At 44.9% G+C, this 24,293-nt stretch overlaps 1 protein-coding gene and 1 pseudogene across 2 annotated transcripts in view; both read left to right on the top strand.

Moving 5' to 3' along the window:
* PRKG2 (protein kinase cGMP-dependent 2) overlaps positions 1 to 24,293 on the top strand; it is an 898,053-nt gene that overhangs the window by 480,348 nt on the left and 393,412 nt on the right. The window lies entirely within an intron of this gene.
* Positions 11,183 to 12,177, top strand: LOC147727696 (uncharacterized; annotated as a pseudogene).

Below are 24,293 nucleotides of genomic sequence, written 5' to 3'. Positions count from 1 at the left end.
ACACCTTTAAAACGAAAGCATTACACTTCATGGAAAAACAAGCCCATACATAAACCATCAATGTGTATTCAGAAAAGAATGTGGCTTGTGAAAGTCTCTCATGAACACAAAATGCATGAAATATCTTTCTTCTTTTGTAATTCCATGTGTCTTTAAGCATATCACAATTGATCCTTTTAACACTTTCACATAAAAACATGGATTTATGTTTTTCCTCTCTGAATTGGAAATGAATTTAAACGACATAGAATACATTGTATGTTTAATCTAAACCTTCGGGCAACCCTTGGTCTAAGCTCTGGTGGAAAGAAAGTGTTATATTATCATACATAGAAATTATGCCAATTCCACAGTTGTTCAACACCAAGAGAAAGGGAGTTCACTTTTTCTGCCTTATAAATATTTTGGGACTGTTATTGCAACTGCATGCTAAGAAAAGAAAATCTGTGTTTTATATGTCTGGAGTTACAGAATGGCTGCAAGTGTGTTATATTTATCTACAGAATGCCATTACAACAATCTAATGCTGCCCTCTGCCTGGGAAGTTATTAACATGTTTTACTGTGACATCCTCTGAAAGGGGTTCCTCTACAGAATAGTTTGAAAGGGTTAATTGTAAGCAGTGTTTCAGTTTCTAGCAGATTACTAATGTATGTAGAAATATTATGACACCTGTGGCTGATATACAGGGATTACATGAGCAAAGGTTGGTCACCAACTGCACACTCACTTTTTGAGAATACATTCTTATTTTGTGAAACAACTTATGTTCAAATAAGTCGGTTTACAAAATCCAGAATTGCAGTGGGTCGCTGAACATTCTGTTTAATTGATATTCATGATACAAGTCGCAATATTGTACCCTTTGCTATTGGCCACCATCACAGGGATGGTGACCTGCAAGGGTCAGCAGACCACCACATCTGTGATTGTTTTAAAATAAAACTTTTAAAAAATGCAACCCATTTTCATGAAAATATATGGAGCTGCATTTAAGAAATGTTTTCTTGGTAAAAAAGGATTTGAAAGTGATCAGTAGTCCCATGGGCAACTACCTACTCACCTTGAACCTTTCTACATTCCCAAAGAGAAAGGGCTCTGAAAGAGATCCATTCCCCTTTTTGAATCATTTACCACCCCAATTTGAAAGTTGGTAACTGATCAATGGTTTGTGAGCACTAAAATATTGGAGCTCAAGCAACCGAAAAGGCTGCCTCTTCACAGCTTTCTCAGTAAACATATTCTTCTATTTACAAAAGGGTGCGAAAGTGGTACTCATAAGCAATATCAATCCTTTTTCCTTAGCTGTCTTTTAACATTACATTAATGGTATCTCTCTAAATTACTGTGCCTTGACACTGTACTCCCTACACCTTAAAGTCAGGACCCAGAGTGAAAGGCCTCCCATCACACAGTACTAGGTAGCACGAAAGACCGGTGCACTGCTCTGTCACCAGCGAGCCCAGGTCTGGTTCACAAAGTTAACTTCCACTTTTAAGTAAATTACACTTTTGAGTAAGTTTACTATTCTTTGCCTATCTATACTAATATAATAAAGAGAGAGCCCAAACCTTTGAGTAATCCCAGGAACCACAGCACCAATCACAACACCCAATACAGCGTTGGAAAGGGCAGTTGCAGCAGAAGGACATAGGCTATGCAGACGCCCACCATATACATTTAAAAGGTAAAAGAACCGTGCCAGTAAAGTAGTCCCTTGTGGGCGTGTCTGCGTTGTGCTGTGGGCGTGTGCTGGGGGCGTGACAAACTGGGGGCGTGTGGTACGTTCCACCCTTCATGCCATGTCTCATATCGTGTTCTGTGGGCGTGTGCTGGGGGCGTGGGCGTGTGCGGGGTGCGGGATTACGGGAAAAAAAAAGCGAGCGTTGTGCCCAATATTTCATTGTTTTTTCTTCCCAGGTTCTGTACATTCCAGCTCCGGGTGTCCACTCTGCTCCCTTTAAATACCCCTGCACCCCATAATCATAACCCACCCTTACTCCTTAAAATACCCCAACACCCTTAAACACTAACCCATCTTAACCCTATAAATATACCCTGTACCCCAAACCCCAAACCTATCCCTAAACCCTAAAAATACCCCTTTACCCCAAAACCCAAACCTAGCCCTGAACCCTATAAATACCCCTGTACCTCAAAACCCAAACCTACCCCTGAACCCTAAAAATACCCCTGTACCCCAAAACCCAAACCTAGCCCTGAACCCTAAAAATACCCCTGTACCCCAAAACCCAAACCTACTCCTGAACCCTAAAAATACCCCTGTACCCCAAATCCCAAACCTAACCCTGAACCATAAAAATAACCCTGTACCCCAAAACCCACACCTACCCCTGAACCCTAAAATACCCCTGTACCCAAAACCCAAACCTAGCCCTGAACCCTAAAAATACCCCTGTACCCCCACCCAAACCTACCCCTGAACCCTAAAAATACCCCTATAACCCAAAACCCAAACCTAGCCCTGAACCCTAAAAATACCCCTGTACCCCAAAACCCATACCTATCCCTAAACCCTAAAACTACCCCTGTACCCCATAACCCAAAACTATATCTGAACCCTTAAAATACCCAAACACCCCAAAACATATACCTCAGTACCCCAAAACATATACCCCTATACCCATACTTACCTTATCCAAACATTTTTAAAAAACATGCTTTTACCGTTCATGCATTTACAACGAATTTCGTTGTAAATGTATGCGTGGTAAAAGCATATAAAATGTAATGCCATGCGTAATAATAGCATTGCGGAGTCATGGTACTTTCGTAATGAAAGTATGCGGAGTGATGGTATGCGGAAAGAAAGTTGCGGAATAATGGTTGTTTACCCTCCCCCGGTAAGTACATTGGTGGCACGGCGACCCACATCTCCAGCAACATACTCATATTTTTTCACCACCGATTTGAAAAATGCACAGGTCTCTCTCATTGATGGCCAGCACCGACATACACTTTTAGACACACCTCCCGCCACAAGTTCTAGAATTGCGAACTTTAGAGCTGGGGAGCTACGTTCGAATCTCGGCATCAGCTCAACATCCTGTGATTCCAGGCAAATCGCTTTGTCTCCCCTTGCCTACCCCAAATGAATGTGTTCTTCTGTAATGTAAATTGTGCTCATGCCATGTTGTTGAGTTCGCGCTATATAATATTGCAAGGAAAAATAAAGTAGGGAAACTCGAGTTCACACACTACTGAACGCGCACTCTTAAGTGCATCAGCAGTGCAGTGTGAATCGGAGCGTTTCACAGGCCTGTCACAGATAAGAAATGTTAACAAAACGAAATCCTACAAAATAATATACTACTGGCCGGCAGCAATTCATACCCTTACAACGTCGGAACGGGCTGCTAGTTTACAATAAAATGTGTATTTTACATGTCTTCATCCACTGAAAAAGGGGGTAGAGACAAATTTACAAATGCATTATGCCAAAGTAGCAATAAATCCAGCACCAAACATGTCCAACCACTGGTACTTCAACCTGTAGATATATCCTGCACACCTTCGTATTCAGTGTAGATCAAATAATATGTGATTCAACTATGTAATCTGTCGGGTGCTACCTTGAGACCTGACCCGCTCCCGTCAGGAAATGTATCCACTAATAGATGTGTACTGACTCGGTCACATGCGCCAAGGTGCACTACTCATGCCCATGCAATTATTAAATCAAACAATTTCCCCAAAAAATTCATGCCGTGTTTTCCCCAATTTCACTGGTTGCCTAATGCATCAAAAAAATACTCACAGTAATAATAACAACAGAAAACGGTTCTTCTTGACACATTTCTTGGGTCTTATGTATTGTACAAGCAATGTAATTTGATCATAAGATTATATTTTTCGTGAATTTCAACATGAAGTTTCCAATGCCGTCTTCCCAATGCATTTTGGGAATCCCTTCATCAGGAGAACTCTACAAATAACAAATGCACGTATTTAGCCATACTATAGTAACAGAAAAGGCAAGAACTATTCAAGAGTTTCTATCACTGGCAAGTTGGTTCTTTTAGATTAAGCAGTTGCTCACGAGCATATGTGTACACTATTAGAATGTGTGGCTTGTGATAGCTGAGACATTCCAAGAATTCTACGAACATCTCTACTCTGGGCAAATGCTGAATAACACAGAGAGCAGTAGATACCTCTAAGACGTGCAAATATCTAGACTGATCCCGGACCAAACCGCAATACTGGAGGATTAGATTTGAATCGAGGAAGTGATTTCTGCAATCTCTCGGCTAAAACTGGCCAAATCCCCAGGCCTAGGTGGCTTTACAGCGACTTTTTATAAAACCTTTTGTTCAGAGGTGGCACCTCTACTGACTAGACTTTTGAATACCGTTTATAGACCGGGCCCGATTCCAGCTTCTGTCGGAGGTCGCTATAATAGTTATCCCCAAACCTGGGAAGGACAAAACACAATGCAGCTCATACCGGCCCATCTCGTTGCTTAATTTAGATTTAAAGCTACTGGCAGGAATACTGGCCCACAGATTGAGCAGGTACATGCCAGCCTTGGTTAACCCCGACCAGGCTGGCTTCATTCCACAGAGACAGAAAAGCGACAACAACACAACACCAAAAGGTTCCTACACATATTGTATAAGTCTTCCAGATTGTAGACAAGCAACTACATGATGATGACCATAGATGCTGAAAAAGCCTTTGACAGGGTACATTGGCCTTACCTTGAACAAGTCCTGTCCTACAGATCCTTGAAGTCCCGTTTGGGAGAGATGAACACATCATAATCCTCTACGCAGATGACATCTTAGTGACCCTCAATGATCCTGACACATCTTTAGGGGCCTTTTCTCGCAGAATTAGATTACTTTGGCATGGCTCCAGATTCAAAGTGAACATAGGGAAATCTGTAGCTTTCAATCTCTCCCTCCTGCCACAAAAGGTGGAACGACTTAAGAAACAGCTCCCATTCTAATGGTCCCACAACAGTATTCCCTATCTGGGAGTCCAAATAGCACCAACCACACAAGCTACTGTCACCACCAATTATACTAATTTATTTAGACAAATTTGCATTGACATACATAGATGGAAATACCACCAGATTTCATGGCTGGGCAGGGTAACAGCCATCAAGATGATTGTCCTCCCCAAAATTCTATACTTGTTTCAAACGCTCCCTCTACAGCCACCATCAGGAATGATTCATAAACTACAAGTAGCGATCATGCACTTCATATGGCAGGGCCGTAAGCCTAGGATGAAAAATAACCTCAGCTTTCTGCCGCCTAGTGAGGGGTGGCTGGGAATTCCTAACCTCCAACTGTACTATCAAGTGGCGCAATTAAGATACTTAGTGGAATGGAGCCGCCCCGAATCGAAGAAGCACCGGTTATTCCAGGATAGGGCATTAGCAGGAACGTCACCAATGAAAATCTCTTTTTTAAAGAAGACACACAAATCGCTAAGCCTTTATATCTCCTCCATTACGCAGACAACAATGGTGAGATAGGACCAGACTAGTGTTAAATACAATCTAACGACGTTTCCTTCTCTAACCTTATTATTTGACAACCCAGATTTTGAACAGGGAGTGGGCTAGACTCAGTTCATACTGTGGCGCTGTTCTGAGTGCAGCGCCATAGGTCACTTCTTTGATGTTGGAGGAGTACTTTCATTCCAACAGATTAAAACAGATTATGGCATCCTAGAGACAGAGTGCCTGCGATATCTACAGCTCAGTCATTGGGTAACACAGCCATAAAACAAAGCTGCCGCACAACGTCATCTCAGTTACTATGAGATATGGCTTCTGTCCAAGACCGCGAAAAAGAAGCTGATTTTTGAATTATGCATGATGCTGAATGTGCAGAACACACACAATGCAGGGCGAGGCAGATGGGAAAAAGACATAGGGAGAACCCTAAGCAACATGGAGTGGGAGGGAATCTGCCATAGGGCGTGACATATGGCCAGTTACATAGCCTTAACCGACACACTCACAACTACACACCAGCGAGAGTGCATAAGACAAATCCTTCAGTGAGTGCAGAATGTTGGAGAAACTGCGGCATGCAAGGCACACTGGTTCATTTACTGTAGGGATGTCCCCAATTACAACACTACTGGACCAAGGTATTGAATGAAATTGATATGCACTTAGATACCCAACAACAACATAGATTCCCTGCACACATTCTACTAGGGGTACCTGACCCACTGGCTTATCCCCTGAAATCTAGGAGAGTGTGATTGATCTGAATAGCCCTGGGACCAGCCATGCAGAACATTCTGGCACATTTGGGTACTCCCCAAAGTCCCACACATACAGGTTGGCTAACCCAACTATGGCACATCCTAGGAATGGAAAAGATAACTCTTATGCTCGCTAAAAAATGCGTGGCCTTCGTAGAGTTAGGGCTACCTTTTCTAACCCTACTATCGCAAGAGTTCTGTGAACTCACTTGCCCCAGATACTTGCTCTTGCTCCCCTACCCGAGCCTGCTGCACCACCATCCCCAAACCAATAACAGTATATTTCGACATTAACGGGTACTCCAAAGCTAGTGCATTGGTGAATGGAGGGTGGGAGGGTTAAGAGTTTTTTCACGCATAAGATTCTGGCTTGTAAGCTTTTAAATCTGGGCTCTGTGTAGCCCAGAATTGTGCCAGGTCTACTGTTTGCATTAGTTCTTGTTTTCCAAAATATTATCAATAAAAGATTTGAAACAGAAATGGCATGATGTGGTGCTCTATGGCCATGAAAGACAGTCTCTATACTATACACAAAACTCTCAATATCCACCTACAGCAGTATGTAAATAAAAATCAAGACATATAAAGTGTGGCACGTATGTAAGGTACAAAACTATTTTTAAAAAGTGATATGCTAAACAAATCCTAATTTGATCAAATACTTGCCAATGTTACTGTGTGAGTACACTCAGTGCCAATTGCTTCTGCGTCAGAAAAACTGACTAAATCACAGCTCTACTGCACGTAGTGCTTGGGATAAGATCATGTACTATAGATGGTCGCCATGTGTGTATAAAAGGATATGTATGAAAAGCGTAATTAATTACTTTTATTCAACAGCATGAGACATGATAGGACCACTGGACCCCAATTTATGAAAACAGCCTCCTGAATCAACACATGGTGGAAAATGTATTTTTGTATCTGCCAATCTAATCATATAATGAACAAATGTACTACCCCTGGAGTGCTAGACAGAATTTCAAATGCTCGCAGGTCAGGATGTAGTAACTAAACGTGGCAACAGAGTATAGATAAAACCATTTAATTAGTGCAGCTGTGTGGCAGGAATCAGCACATGTGGGCACTCTCTCCTGTTAAACTGGCGAGCAGTGGTACTGTTACTTCTTTGCCTGGTTCTAGATTATAAATGTTCGAGGCCTTTTTATGCCGTTAGCCAAACTTGCCCACCTGACGAGGCTGGCCCGCTCTGGTTGTAGGCTGCCTGCTGGGTACCTCCTCCCTGCCTATAATGCCTCATGAACTGTCAATTTGCATTGCCAGCCGCCTGGGATGTAGGCATCTTGCTGTGTTTCGAAACTCTTGGCATCAATAAAGGATTTTGAAGTTTACAAATTAAAAAAAATTCAAAGGCTACACAGTCAAACTTGCTACATACATAAATTCAAGTTACAGGAAGCAAGCCACCTCAATGTATCGAGGTGTTCAAATGTGTTGTCCAAGATGTTTCCCTTTGCTCTAACTGTTGACCACTTGTGCTGCAACACCATCCCATAGCAAATAATGGATGTAGGGACTTTAAATAAAACCCCTTAGGAAATAATGTTAAATTGAAATAAATAATTTTAAAATAGTGAAAAAATTAAATAATTATAATGTGGTTCTAAAAAACACAAAATAGTATATATCTATTATTTAATTTTCAAGCAGTTTAAACCCGTTTTTATAATTTAAAAATTAATGTAGGATTTTTTCAATATAATTCATTACTTATAATTAATCCAATACATCACTTTAAATACATAATATTGTATAATGAAAACATATTTTTCTTTTTGACTTATTTAATATTTAATTTAAACTCCTGAAAAATAATTTTTATTGATTTCATTTAAAATATGTAAACCGTTAAAAAATTCATTAAAAATAAAGGGGATTGGGATGTAGTGTTGTTTCCTCAGTGGTACAATTAAAATAAATATATAATAAATTAGTTTACAATGATATTTAAAACAAAAATATTTTTTGTATTTTTTTCAAGTTAAATAATTAATCTTATTTTACCATATGGAGATCTCCACCTCCGACTGGGAGTCTTCCTCTGGTAAAGTATAGAGACTTTATGAATAGCCAAAGTAGTAACATTTACTAAAAAGTGTAAATTACTCAAAAGTTACCTTCATGAATCAGACCCAATTGACATGGGTAACTTACACTATTTAGCAATTTACACTTTTGAGAAAGTTTACTACTTTTGGCTTTTCACGAAATCTAAGTGTAAGTTACTACTAAAAAAAAAAGTATTAAGTCATGCACAACACTTGGCCAACCAGTGGTACTGCAACACCATCCCATAAAAATAATGAAATAGTGAATTAAAATAAAACCCCATTGAAAATAATGTTGATTTACATTAAATTATGAATAATAGTTCAAAATATAAATAAATATAATGTAATGGTAAAAATATACATAAATATAAAATAGCATATATGCATTATCTAGTTATAAAATATTTTAACATCCTCTTTTGAATAAAAAACGAAGGGCCTAATTATGATGTCGGCCAGTAAACCTGTTACGTTGATAGTCTCTCTTATTGCGCTTTGTCTCCTGCATGCTCCCGTCCCAGCCGCGCGACTTTCCTCATTTGCATGTGTTACGTCAATGGCTCGGTCCAGTGACAGTTAAGCCGTTTTGACAGTTGTGATATGAGTTGCTGTGTTCATGTTTTGAGCCGGTGACGGAGCGCTGCCTTGCCTACCGGTGTGTTGCTTATACTAAGAATAAAGAACGGTTAAATGCACATGCCTTGATTCATCTTTACAAATTTGGTGCGGAGGACGGGGATCCGACACACTGAAGAATCCACGACTTGAAAATTAACTAAATTAAAGAGGAAGGCGGCGCGAGGCATCGGGTGAAGGGTATGGATGCACAAGAATAATTTATGAGTTAGGGTAAAGCGCTGTCAATGGATCTTTAAGATAAAGATTGAACTTTGGGGTGTTTGAAAGAAACAGAGGAAGACCCGAAGCAAAAGAAGTTGACATCTGCGTAATTGAAGTTGAGGTGAGCCGGGAATGCTGGTGGAGGTAGAGTGATCGGTGTGGGATTACAGTTAGGTCCCTGCAACCGTGTATTAAACGCATTTGAGGAGACAGGGTAAGCGTGTGAGGTAAAACTCGCCTCAGATCTCCAGCACACATTCTGAGTAAAGGTGATGACGTAATTGATGTCTGCGGGCCATATTGAGTGAGGAAGTCACCGAGTCAGTTACGTGAATGAGGAAGTTAATAGCGTGAGGTGAAATTTATAAGGAACTTTAACGCCACCGCGCAGATCTTTACAAATTAAAAAAAAAAAAGATGCATGTGTGTGATAAAAGAAAGTAAGAAATAAACCAAAGCGGATGTAGGTTCATCTTTTGGAAAAGATAATTTACAAGTGACTAATGTGTTGAATGAACACAGAGAATACTAAGAAACAAGAAATTTATTGTGAAATCTAATTGAAAAGGATAAAAGAAAAAGGAAGAACTGTGACAGAAATAAAATAACGTAATATTAAGAAATTAAGAGGCAAATTTAAAGGAAAGATACTAACTATATCAAAATGGCAACAGGCAACATATACAATCTACCACCCCCACAATCATTCTTAAAAGGTAAAGAGGAACCGGAAATAAAATGGGAGGAATGGAGAGAATTCTTCTATAATTACATAACGACTTTTGACAAACCAGAAGAAGCTTTACCGGCTGAGGAAAAGAAAAAAATACTGCTACACTGTTTAGGGGCAGGCGGCCTGAAGGTGTACAACAACATTACAAAAAAAACACGTGGTGAAAATGAAGGAGATGTGTTCAATAATGCCATGGAAGACTTGGACAATTATTACAAGCCAACTGTGTGTGTAGCAGTAAACAGATATAAGTTTTATAGGTGTAAACAAGAGAAGGAAGAAAGTATAGAAGACTATGTCTCCGCGTTAAAAAATTTAGCACTGACATGCAAATTCGGAAATATGCATGGTGACTTGATAAGAGACCAAATCGTAATGTGTGCGGCTAATCCCGACATACAGGACGCATTATGGGCAAAAGGAGAGAAACCACTCAAGGAAGTAATTGAAATAGTAAAGAAAAAAGAATTAACGGGCCGTTGTGCTAAAGCAGTCATAAAAGAGGACGAGTATAAAAAGGAAGAAACAGGAATAGTAGCTAAAGTAAGCGGAAGAAGGAAGAAGCAATTATTAAGGAAAAACGTAAAGGGGGAAGAGAATGAAACAAAAAGTGAAACTAGGAAGTACAAAGATCTAAAATGTTTCAGATGTGGGAGCAGAAAACACTTGGCAGATAACTGGGAATGTCCAGCAAGAAACAGTAAATGTACCCAATGTGGACTGATAGGTCATTCCCAGAAGGTGTGCTACAGGAGAGTTAAAGGGAAAATGAGTTACGTTGAAGTGAGCGAGGATGATGAATCAGAATCATCAGATGAGTCGGAGTACAACCTATGTGTGCTCATCATAACAGATGGAGAAACCAACGAGAATGAAGAAGAGTATGTAAAACAACCTGAGTGTGTCATCACCATAGGTGGAGTGGACATTGAAATGGTCACTGATTCTGGGTCTGATTGCACAATGGTAAACAAGAATGTGTGGGAAAGTAAATTGGCAGGAAAACTAGGAGAAGAGTTAATGGAAGCCAATTTAACGCTAAAAACATACACAGGTGAAAACATCGACCTGGTGGGATGCAAAGAGATGGTAGTGAGTTTCAAAGAGAAAAGTACCAGGAGTAAGGTATACATTTTGGAAAAAGGCCTTTCTGTACTGGGATGGAAAGAGCAGAGTAAATTAGGAATAATGAGGAATAACACTAAATCCCAACGATTCTGAACAAGTGAGTTACTTGGCCCAAAACGAAAGAACACAATATAAGTATGCTGTGTTGTTGAGTGAAATGATACCCCAAGCAAAGGACAATGGCGGATGGGGAAAAACTACTAGCAGAGCTGAAAGAACAAGTGAAGCAACTATGGATAACAACAACAAAAAACAAGAATATTACAAGGGAAATATGGATGATAAACACGTAAGCAAAGAATGCGAGATCTGGAAAAGTAAAGGAGTAAAAGTGGAAGAGAGTGTAGTTGTTGAACAGGGACAAAGTATACCAACACAACCCAAGGGGGAAGAAGTGGACTTGTGTCTGGAGGAACTAGAGTGCAACAACAAAGTGGATTACTATGACTGGCTGTATTTAGAGGAGTCAGAAGATGAGGGGAAAGAGACACTAGAACAATTACAACGTGTACCACCCAAGGTTTATTTAGGGATGAGCGGAATGCATAATAGGTCCAGGAGAGAATACGTGTACGGCGGTACAGAGGACTCTTCCTTTGCAATTCAATCGTCCATGTTGAAGGAAGAAAAGGTCCTAGAGGAAGTTTTTACGGAAGGAATGGAGCCAGTGGACAGCAACGCCGCTGGTGGTCCCAGTACTGAGTACACCAAGAGGACAGATGTTGGCGATAGGATGGCAACCAGTGTCAAGAGGTATCCTAAGGAAGAGGATTATTTTGCTAGTGACACTGACCAGCGCGGAGAAGAATGTGCGAGTAAGAGAAGGCTCGAGCACAACAACATGAAGGATTACTACGAATGGATGTACTGTGAGGAGTCGGAGAACGTGAGTGAAGAGACACTAAAACACCTACGACATCCACACCCAGAAGTGGACTTGGAAGTGAACTGGATGCATATAGAGTCTATGGAGAAGCACAGGTTCAGGGGATCTGAGGACTCTGCCGACTCCTTTTGCGAAATTAAATCACCCGTGATGGAGGAAGGTCAGGACGTGGTGGAAGCCATTCCGGAAGGTATGGACCCTGTCTACTGGGACAACACCAGTGATTCTGGAACAGAGAACGACAAGAGGTCCGAAGTGGGACTTAACACAAATGATTACGACAGGGAAGAAACCAGTCGCACGGTTGACATGGACGCCTGGTGGTCAGGTCCATGAAGTACAAGGACTTCCTGTTCTACTACAATTCATGTTTTTCTTCTTTCTTAGGGAAGGAGATGTGTGACGTTGATAGTCTCTCTTATCGCGCTTTGTCCCCTGTATGCTCCCGTCCCCGCCGCGCGACTTCCCTCATTTGCATGTGTTACGTCAACGGCTCGGTACAGTGACAGTTAAGCCGTTTTGACAGTTGTGATATGAGTTGCTGTGTCCATGTTGTGAGCCGGTGACGGAGCGCTGCCTTGCCTACCGGTGTGTCGCTTATACTAAGAATAAAGAATGGTTAAATGCACATGCATTGATTCATCTTTACAAAACCTCCGACCGCTCTTCGGAGGCTTACTGACTGGCATGGCAGGTTTACATTCCGACCCCTGAATTACAATGTCGACGGTCATAGTGTAAACCGGCCGGTTAATCCGACTCAGTTCTGAGGGGCTCAAGGAACCCGTCGGTCAGTTGGAAACTGCCCATAATCCCTAAAAGACGGCGTTTCCGCTGCCAGGGTTATGATGACGCCTTTTGACAGCCTTTCCATGTCGCCCTCTCCGACATGGAAAGGCTGTTGGAAACCGACTTTGGGGGCCCCTAGCAGGACCCCATTCCTCCGTGGCCTACGGTTGTGGCCCTGGTGCCCCCCTTCACACCCCTGCAACGTGGGCAGGGATGTGCAGATTTTTTTTTTTTGCAATGGGAGCTTGTGCTGTAGCCAGTTTCGGACCCCCACACGCTACCTCGGTAACATGGAAGATTGCTATTGCACATCCTAAGTGCAGTGTCGGGACCACCGACCGGAGGTTGGTCGGTTCCACATCCGCTGTGATGTCGGTCGGAGAAAACTCCGACCAACATCTTAATGAGGCCATTAATGTAACAATTCTGTTTATTAAATTAAAACTAAATACATTTTAATAAATTCTATCACTTTTATTAACTATTGATGCACAATAAAAAATTATCTCTGTCTTTAGGTGGGAATTTATTTGATTAATTTAAAAATCAGAACATTATTTTTCGGGGATATAGTTTTATTATTTTCATTTCAACAAATACCACAACAAAAACGCTACAATGACGACAACCTCCCACTGCCCCTTCTCCCCCTGCCTGGACCCAAGTTACCTGCCAGCACAGGAGCTATGTTGTTAGCTACAGTTCACCCTCCATGAATCTCGTCCAATGACCCGAGTCTATGTTGAAAGTCCATGATGGATGTATTCTGCCCCTCCCAAGTCATGTAGAAGAGGTAGATGTGATGTCCCCCTCTCTCAACCCCCGTTCATGTCCCATTCGCTCCATAGCTTCCTCAAACATCCTCTTCCCTTGTAGACTTCCCTTTCCATTATTCTACAGAATTCCATTCCTAGCTTTAAGTTTTGATATGTAAGGAGAAGCCCCTTCGCCCCCATCTCTGATGCACTGTCCAGCCTAGCCACCATGCAACCCAAGTCTACTAACAATTTCTGGTATTGGGAATGGTTTGCTGGGTCAAACACCAACAGCAGTGCCAACCTGAGTTACAGCACCAGTGGTAACCCAGTTGAATTGCGCCAAAGCGTTCCCAACTGCTTCCCAGAATGGTCGACTACGGGAGCAGCTCCATAGTGAGTGTATAAAAGTATTTTTCAGTCCACAACCTCTAAGGTAATCTGTGTCACCAGTCCTACCAATCTTGTAGAGCTGGGGACATATGTAGTATTTCCTATATAGCACTTTAAGCTGAATCAGTCTGAAGCTTGGTTTTATTGTCACCATCTCAGAACACACTAAGCCTTTCCTCCAACAATCCTCATCCAGTTCCCCGCATCCTGTTCCCTCTTTCCCTGTAGTGTCAGCAGGGGAGCCTGTGTGTTTCTCATGACTGTAAACATAAGGAGATGATGGACGGAGCACTGAAACTTTTCAGACACTCACCCCCAGTCACAGATCTGGGTTGAATCCATGATCGTTCTGTAGCTAACTTCGCCACCCCAGTTCAGACACAGCTATATGCAAATCAGTCTCTACTCATGGGAACAGTCCACACTGAAATGCCAAGCCATTTCTTCTCTGGACCGGAAACAAGCATCCTGGGACCGGTTTCGGGCTAACAGCCCTCATCAGCCAGGCTAGCTTGAATCCAGTGGCAAAGTGAGCAAGGGACCCACATCTGGGCATACCCTGCCAACTTAGGGCAAACAAAGCAAACGCATGGCTTGGCAGTTCGGTCTGGACTGTTCCCATGAGGCACAGGGTCAAGACTGATTTGCATATAGCTGTGACTGAACTAGGGTGGCGAAGTGAGCTAAAGAACGATGATGGATTCAACCCAGATCTACGACTGGGGGGTGAGTGTCTAAAAGTTTCAGCACTTAGGGTGAACAAAGCAAACACAAGGAGATGATGGACGGAGTGCTGAAACTTTTCAGACACTCACCCCCAGTTACAGATCTAGGTTGAATCCATCATCGTTCTTTAGCTCATTTCACCAGTCCAGTTCAGACCCAGCTATGTGCAAATCAGTCTTGACCCTATGCCTCATGGGAACAATCCAGACCTAACTGCCAAGCCATGTCTTCCCTGGACTGGAAACAAGCATCCTGTTACTGGTTTCGGGCTAACAGCCCTCATCAGCCAAGCCAGGCTAGCTTGAATCCAGTGGCAAAGTGAGCAAAGGACCCAACCACGTCTGGGCATACCCTGCCAACTTAGGGTGAACAAAGCAAACACAAGGAGATGATGGACGGAGCGCTGAAACTTTTCAGACACTCACCCCCTGTCACAGATCTGGGTTGAATCCATCATCAATCTTTAGCTCACTTCGCCACCCCACTTCAGACACAGCTATATGCAAATCAGTCTTGACCCTGTGCCTCATGGGAACAGTCCAGACCGAACTACCAAGCCATGTCTTCCCTGGACCGGAAACAAGCATCCTGGGACCGGTCTCAGGCTAACTGCCCTCATCAGCCAGGCTAGCTTGAATCCAGTGGCAAAGTGTGCAAGGGACCCCCGCCTGGCCATACCCTACCAACTTAGGGCAAACAAAGAAAACACAAGGAGATGATGGACAGAGCGCTGAAACTTTTCAGACACTCACCCCCAGCCTCAGATCTGGGTGGAATCCAGAATCGTTCTGTAGCTCACTTTGCCACCCCAGTTCAGACACAGCTGTAGGCAAATCAGTCTTGACCCTGTGCCTCATGGGAACAGTCCACAATGAACTGCCAAGCCATATCTTCTCTGGACCAGAAACAAGCATCCTGGGACCGGTTTCGGGCTAACAGCCCTAATCAGTCAGGCTAGCTTGAATCCAGTGGCAAAGTGAGACGTGGGTCCCTTGCTCACTTTGCCAGTGGTTTCAAGCTAGCCTGGCAGGTGAGGGCTGTTATTACAGGATTCACTACAAGTGGTACACATGGGGCTGGACCCCCTGGAGTCCTGATAAAGAGCTATTAGGGGAACAGCTCGAAACATGTTGACAAAAACACATTACTGAGACAACCAGACTCATTAAGGTCAGGTTTCTTCTCATTAAACAACCCCTGATTTTTAACCATACCAACGAGGGGCAGGAAGAAAAGAGTGGCCAACTAGTTAGGTATTTTTAGATTTTCTTTCCCTTTCCACTACACATCCCTGCACTACACATAGTCTACAATAAAAAGTGCTCCTACGTAATTTGCAAGTCGCAGCACACCTCAATTCGTAGAGGATTGAGAAGAACCCCAATGATGAAGCATGCCACCTAGGGGCAACCCTGGTGGGTGAGGGGTCTCTAGAAAAAAAGTATTTTTTTTAGACAACGGAGTACAACAAATTCTTGCTGTATCCTATCTAATTCCCTAGGGCTTGTTTTTTTTCGATATACTCGATTTTTGTCTAACTATGTAAATGAAATATCCCAATTGGGTATGAGCCAATATTACAAAGTTTAGAGAAGAGATCACATGCACATTAGCACTGGTCAGCAATAGTAAGGTACTTAGAGTCCTAAGGCCAATAAAAACTAGGTCAGAAAATGTGGAGGACGAAGGCAAAAAGTTTGGGGGTGACCCTAGAGGGCCATTTTCCAAACACCCCCAACTTCTCATTTATTTCTGTAAGATGCGCCCACTATCTATTTTCAAACTGAGTACATTGAAGAAGCATTCCCAGAAAAACTTGGCACCTTTTTACAACCTGGTTGGACTTATCTGGAGATGCCTGGGAAATATCATTACCACAAGGTCAGCGTATTTACCCAGCGTATTACACTGTATTTACCTCCGGTGATTTAACCTCCTGATGTCAAGTTTTGTAGGATGGAATACCGAATAATATACAGGTCCAGTTTTCCCTATTTCTGACCGCCCACATTCCCCCCAAACCCCCCCCCCCACTGTGAAAATTTCTCCATTTAATATGGTGAAAGGTTGGTGTGAGGAAAATCACAAATGACGGTGTAATTTTCTTACTACACCACAATACATACATCCCATTATTTACCAGGCCGTCTTCGGCCAGTACATTTAAGCAGGTTTGACCTGCATAAACGTATCAGTGAAAAATTCAACTACAGTAAAAACATGACAGTCATAATTTCAAAACCAATGCGAATTGTGATTTGCTCATAATCGAGAATTCCGATTACGGAATTGGGTCCAATCATTATTTGAGCTTGAGCCCAGAATTAACGTGGGACTCAGAATGAGTCCGAAAAGCTACACAAACAGTAATGACCAATTGCAGCCAGTCATAAAGGCATGTATAGAGGCCATTGAATTTCCCGGCTACGTGTGGTTCTAAAGGCATTGCTAATTACCAAGAGTACACCTCTCTTGCAAGTTCCAATCTTACTCGTAAGGAAATGTGAACTTTTGAAACTTCCCAGTACATATGTAGTCAGAGTAGAGCAACGCCATGAGCCCAATAAGCAATTCATTGATGAAGAGTTTAGATTGGCAAAATCCACAAGCAAAAATATTCAAGCGCTCAGTTTGGGGGTATTTAGAAGAGTGCGATAATTATTATTATTTTTTTGCAGTTTTATATGGCGCGAACTCGACCCAAAGGTATTGAAGTGATTTACATGAGCACCAGTTACATTACAGACGGACACATTTATTTTTGGTAGGCACGGGGAGATTAAGTGAATTGTGTAGAATAACAGGATGTTGAGCCAATGTCCAGACTTGATCCCTGGTTTTCCAGCTCCAAACTCGGCAGCTCCGGCTGTTAGGCCACAACCTCTCCCCTAAAATATCTAGTTATTAAACAGCTCCACACCATTGAAAACAATAGTGGGAAATACCAAGCTACCAGGCCACTTAACAAACTTTCTGTGGCGTGCCACAAAACTGGTTTACCACATTGTCTCTAGTCTGAGGCCATGATATACAGTTTCTCTAACTTTAAAGGTTGCCGTGGCTGCGAGATATAATTCTTCTTAAAGACCAATCGTTTAGTGAGAGTGTGTTCACAAGGAGTAATCCTCCTCAGAGACGAATCTAAGAATCGCTCACGATGACCCGAGTGAACGAGCAGTACCAATGCAGCACTTTCCATTTCATGGAACCCTTCGTGTGTCCTACCCTGTCTGTGCGTTAATGGTATATTCCTTGTCAGAGTGCCCAGGGAGTTCACTGACGAAGTAATTTAGAGTGTTGCAAATTCTCTCTTCTTGACTCTTCTCCTCTGGGGAGGGTTACCAATGTAACGAAACACCACAGCAGATGTTACAAATTAATAATTCATAACAGTTTCTGATGTATTTGCTGGAGAGCACCGATTTAAAAGAAAACCTATTTCCAAAATCTTTATGGTTCAGATTTATGTCAATTCTGACCAGAGAAATGACAACAGAGCAATATGCTGTGTGCGAATAACTGCTTAGGGTGGGGAGGAATACCGAAGCTAAAAACATTTGTTCAGGGATCTGCAGGAAGTCTCGGGCGAACTCAAACCTTCTTGAATTTCAGACGTCTACACATTCTGGCAGCTAATGGAAACTTTAGCAACAATAATTTTTGTTATTTTGGTGTCTGGGAAGGAAGAGCAAAATATGTTTTCTTATTTTGTCACTATAGGGTCCAATAAAACACGATATTATGTTATAATATAGGGATTTGTACAGCGCTTCTTTTGCCATTAGTGTGGCCTCGCAGTGCTATCGATTTTAGGCTGACTGAAATCTGATTTCTGATACTTTGAGTTAGGCAATCAACAGTGTTGGTGTGGATATATTCAAGCTGGGAAATGTGTGTCTGCATTGTACAGCTTAAAGTATGTGACTGAGTTATTTGAGAGTAAAATGGTTTGTCAGGGTCCATAGTATCTTTTTAACTAGACTTTGTGGTGTTGGGTGGGTGCTGTTTTGGTGTGCTGTGTGCTGTAGTGGCTTGGTATATTGTTTGTGGGGAGTGAGATGCTGCCTCAGCTCCATGAAGCCCACCTCTCATGGGCCTCTGAATTGTAATGGATGTTTGAGCAGTGTCCTGTCTGATGTGTTCTTATGGGTGTTGTGAGTTAGCCCATTGTGGAAGATTGTGTCCAAGCAATTTCCAAATTAGGGTTGTGAAAAGGTTTCATTATGCACCCATAGTTTTGAGGAGTTCCTGGTTACTGCCCTACCCATAGCTAGCTGAGTCTGACGCTTCCCCTATTTTTATCCACTTGGGTCATTTTCTCTTTTGAGTGTTAATTTTTGTGGGTAACGTGTGAGCATTTTATGTAAGAGCATACCTTCCTTTCATTTGTCTTGCATCACTCCACATCAAGCAACAACACCCAAACAGTCAGCACAACATGTGAGACAGTCTTTTAACATCCCTTAAATAAAGCTTGGATATTCCATACAGATGGGTATTAATGAGTAACGCGGGATAGCGTTCCTGTGGGAGATGGCGTGTGGGACTCGAGAACCTTACCTGAGGTTTGCTCTCACCCCTTCCAAGGGGATACCGCTGACTGCCTTGGCGCTTGCTTTACTGCTCGCCGCACCCGCTTCGCGGGTGCCACTTCGCGCAGTCAGTGAGGGGCAAATTTGATCATCTCTTCCCTGAGGGGCTGCGGCCATTGAGGAGTACCAAGGAGCTCGCTGGAGGAGGAGCAGCGTCAGTGAACTACACTGACCAGGAGGCTCAGGGCTTCTACACCAATTGCCGCCGCGCCCCCTGGACACCACGCCCCCCGCCCGGCCAGGTGCAAAAAGACGGTGATTACGACCATTAGGCGGGATAGTGTTCCTGTGGGAGACGGCGTGTGGGACTCGAGAACCCTACCTGAGGTTTGCTCTCACCCCTTCCAAGGGGATACCGCTGACTGCCTTGGCGCTTGCTTTACTGCTCGCCGCACCCGCTTCGTGGGTGCCGCTTCGCGCAGTCAGTGAGGGGCAAATCTGATCATCTCTTCCCTGAGGAGCTGCGGCCATTGAGGAGCACCGAGGAGCTCGCTGGAGGAGGAGCAGCGTCAGTGAACTACACTGACCAGGAGGCTCAGCGCTTCAACACCAATTGCCGCCGCGCCCCCTGGACACCACGCCCTCCGCCCGGCCAGGTGCAAAAAGACGGTGATTAAGAACATTAAGCGGGATAGCGTTCCTGTGGGAGACGGCGTGTGGGACTCGAGAACCCTACCTGAGGTTTGCTCTCACCCCTTCCAAGGGGATACCGCTGACTGCCTTGCCGCTTGCTTTACTGCTCGCCGCACCCGCTTTGTGGGTGCTGCTTCGCGCAGTCAGTGAGGGGGGAATCTGATCATCTCTTCCCTGAGGAGCTGCGGCCATTGAGGAGCACCGAGGAGCTCGCTGGAGGAGGAGCAGCGTCAGTGAACTACACTGACCAGGAGGCTCAGCGCTTCAACTCCAATTGCCGCTGCGCCCCCTAAACACCACGCCCCCACCGGGCCAGGTGCAAAAAGCCAGTGATTACGACCATTAGGCGGGATAGCGTTCCTGTGGGAGACGGCGTGTGGGACTCGAGAACCCTACCTGAGGTTTGCTCTCACCCCTTCCAAGGGGATACCGCTGACTGCCTTGGCGCTTGCTTTACTGCTCGCCGCACCCGCTTCGCGGGTGCCGCTTCGCGCAGTCAGTGAGGGGCAAATCTGATCATCTCCTCCCTGAGGAGCTGCGGCCATTGAGGAGCACCAAGGAGCTCGCTGGAGGAGGAGCAGCGTCAGTGAACTACACTGACCAGGAGGCTCAGCGCTTCAACATCAATTGCCGCCGCGCCCCCTAGACACCACGCCCCCCGCCCGCAACGCCCTTCATTAAGGAATAGTAGCCGCACAGCGGGATGCGTGCAGGACGCCGGGCGAAGCCCGGGCAAAGGGCGGGCAGTCTGTGGCAGTCAGGGGCTGTCAGTGGCTGGGCTGGGCCACCCCCCTGTCATCTGCTATCTTGGCCTCTGAGGGTTTCTTGAACTTTGTGCGAGTAACTCGTTATCATCATGTCTACCCGTTCGGGGAAAATCCTAAGGGGTGGGGGTGATGGAGCCGCTGGGAGCGCCATCATAGGAACAATGGACAATTTCATTCCCAGAGTAGCAGCGGTGATAGAAAAGGAGATCGTGATGACGGAACGTCGCCTTTCTCAGGACTATTTACCGGCAAGACGCTCATCTCTTGGCCCTATGGCACAGGTTTTGTCACCTCCCACTGTGCCGGATTCCTCCCCCCCCCGGTCTTGACAAGGCCGAGCTGCCACGGCTGTCTGCCATAGGAGCAAGCATTGACAGATTGGAGAATTTGGCAGTCCAATTGCCATCCTCTGGTGCCGGTCCTGTGGCTCTGGGCTCTTGTACCCCTGATCCCCCTGCCTTGATGGTGGCCAGGGCTTGCATCTATCACACAAGGACTCCCTTCAGGCTTTGCCCTTGTCGTGCCCGGTGCAAGTCTCTTCAAACCATCTTAAGAGGAAAAGGGCTGTGAGTACGCAGAAAGGTAGTTACTCCAGATTGTACAAGCGCCCTAGGAAGCATGTGTTAAGGGGCATGGGCTCTAAATTAGACAGTGGTTTGGCGCCAGCGGTTCCGGATACGGTGGGAGGGAACTCCCCTCCGAGTATGTCTTCTGAGGCTGAGCAGGTACATTCCAATTCCCTTGACAAGCCCCCAGCTCCGCTGGACCCCGCTTCTCTTAACCATCTTGAGGACTTGTTTAAAACCCTATTAGTCCCACTTATTGATCAAGTTAGGGGGTTGGGGGAACGGTTAGATAAATTTGAACAGTCTACCCTTGATAATTTTTTCTCACTTAAAACTCTCATTAAACTCCAGTCTAGAGTTAGTGAGGATAATTTGGGTGGGAATTTGGGAAAACGATTACAGGGAGATTTAGTCCAGGCCCCACCCTCACCAACGCATGCACCTAATGTTGTGGCGTGCAAGGACTCAAACCCTACTGCTCAAGCTTCTGCCACGGCTAAACCGGGATCTATCACCCATGGAGTTCAGGTCCATGCCAGCTTCCCCAAGGCTTCTAAAGCTCAGAAAAAGAAATCAGACAAAGCCAGATTACCAGTTGGCGGTGACCTGTCTAAGTAAAAAAAAACTTTCCCAGGAATAGCCAGTGGCAAAGGAGTTGGGCCGGACGCCCTGGCTAAGCCCATAACGAACCATCCGGAAGTTGGTCTCTCGGGAGCTACCTCTTCAAAGGTAGCTCCCAGGAGCCCCCCCGAGTGTCACCCATATGTGGCCGTTCTTCTCAATGTCCCTCAACTGAAGGATAATCAGTTCGAAACCCACCAGACCCTAAAAAACAAAACCTTGCACTGGTTAAAAATCAATAAACCGTTACCAAGGGGCTTGGACGGATTGATTCTTGGAGTCCGTAGGGTGGGCTGGGTTGGTTACAGCAGGAAACGATTGGAAGGTGATTGTGTGGTTGTCAATTTTAAAGACAACAGAGTAGCCCAGACAATCTGTAACCAACATCAGGTGGCGGGCGGACCTGGCATTAGTGTGGTGGACTTGACCTATTTCTACCCGCGTCCCGTTCCGATCCATGCTGGGCCAGTATTTGGGGAAACACGCCACAGCACTAGTGGATGCCCACCATATCCGGTGGTGCCTCAGTTCTACCCTCAGGCGGTTTGGCCAGGTGCGAGCTGGGGCTCTATGGGATATTGACTCAATGAAGTTTGTGGGTTGGAGTTGGGCGAACATAATAGTGGAGGGCCTTCCCACCCTACTGAAATGTTGACTAGTCTGCCATCCCCAATAGGAAACTATACAGCACCAATGGCCAGTCAGGAACCCAATGTGGGGCAGTCCTATACTGGAGAAGGCAGTAGACCAGCCGTCCAGGTCGGGGTTGGTGTCGACCACGATGCCGCTTCCGGCAACGCCCCAGCTGTGACGGATCCAGTTCTTAGGGTTTTCAGCTGGAACGTTGCTGGAATCGGCAGAAAATTGGCCCTGCCCGACTGGAACGCCCTAGGGGAAGAGTATTCTATCTGCTTCTTCCAGGAGACATTGAGTAGGGAGCCCACCCACAAGGTGGGGTATTCTTCCTACTCTATTCCGGCTGTCTACCCAGAATCGGGGAGGGGTCGCCCGTCGGGTGGTCTTCTCATCTGGGTGGCTACTTCTCTGAATTGCAGGGTAGAGGAGCAGCAGACCAATTCTCCTGATCTGCTCAATATCACACTAAAAGATGCCCGGGGCCGTCCCATCTTGAATATCTATAACATCTATGCTCGTGGCACTAGGGGTGGTAGTCAGTCACCCGCAATCGCCCTCTTGGAGGGCTTATTGCGGTCATGCCCACACAAATCTTGCACCCTGGTCGCTGGTGATATGAACTGTACTTTCGAGCCTCTGGGCTCGGATGACACTTTAGACCAGGAGGAGGGGGATAATAGGAGGGGGATCCCTGCCCTAGAACTAACCCCCATTAAGAGGTGGACTGAAGTTATACTTCAGATCAACTCCCTTAACATGGAATTCGACCTGAGGGCCCTTAATGGGAAGACATGTTCAGATAAGGTAGGTGCCCATACATATAACAGGCCAGGCCACACGTCAAGGATTGATTACATCCTGTTAGACGTGGGCCTGTGGAGCTCAGTAAGGGATATGGTGATCATTCCATCCGTTGAGAGCGATCACAACCTGCTCTCTCTTACTCTGCTTCCTTGGTGGGTTGAGAGCACAGGGGGTTCTTTGCCCCGTACCGCCGCCAGCCATGGGGGAACAACTATTTCGCATTGTGGCAGGAGGCTGAAGTGGGCAAAACTTACCCTCTCTGCAGACAAGGTTGCAGCTATAACGCAACTTTTGGCTTCAGCCCAAACCAATTTGGCCATTTCTGAGGGCGGGCCTGGGGAGGTAGTCGGGAAGTTTTGCGACCTGACTATGGCTCTAACCAAACTGTTTACTGTCCCGATTGGGCAAAAGGGAGTCAAGAATAGGACATTGAGAAGACAGGGGTGGTACACACATACATGTAGGTTAAGAAAGAAAATGTTGGTGGAGGCTGTCAAATCAAAATCCCAAGTCAGGATCAGGGAGGCTAGGAAGCTCTATTCCCAGAGTCTACAAATAGCCAAAAAAGAATGGGAAGAAAAGTTTTGGGCAGACCTTTTAGTTGCCAGTCAAGGGAAGGATGCCAGAGGATTCTGGAACCTGGTGAGATCCAGGTACAGACCTGACGACACATTGAGGACCTGTACTATTCCATCCCAGACTTGGTTCAATCACTTTGGGGCCCTATACTCCTTAGTAGAACGGCCTCTGAATGAGCCAGTCTCACTTTCCACCTTGGTAAGGGATAGTACTCTCGATTCCTTCAGTGTGCGGGAGGTTGAAAATGTAATAAAGTCTGTGGCACCCTTGAAAGCAGCCGGCCCTGATGGTCTCCCAGGGGACTTACTCCGAGCCTACCCGACTGAATGGGCTAACTTGGTCTCCGCCCTCTTGAATGCCATCTTAGAGGGGGGGCCTGTCCCAGAATCTTGGAAGGGGGCAGAGGTGGTCCCCATCTTTAAAAAGGGGTGTCGGTACAATCCAGGGAATTACAGGCCGATAAGCCTGATTGACTCGACGCAAAAGGTGGCCGGGAAGGCCATTCTAGGGAGGATCCTACA

This window comes from Lissotriton vulgaris, chromosome 3_1 (assembly GCF_964263255.1).
Source record: "Lissotriton vulgaris chromosome 3_1, aLisVul1.2, whole genome shotgun sequence".
Taxonomy (NCBI): Eukaryota; Metazoa; Chordata; class Amphibia; order Caudata; family Salamandridae; genus Lissotriton; species Lissotriton vulgaris.
This window is presented reverse-complemented; position numbering and strand designations above follow the sequence as displayed.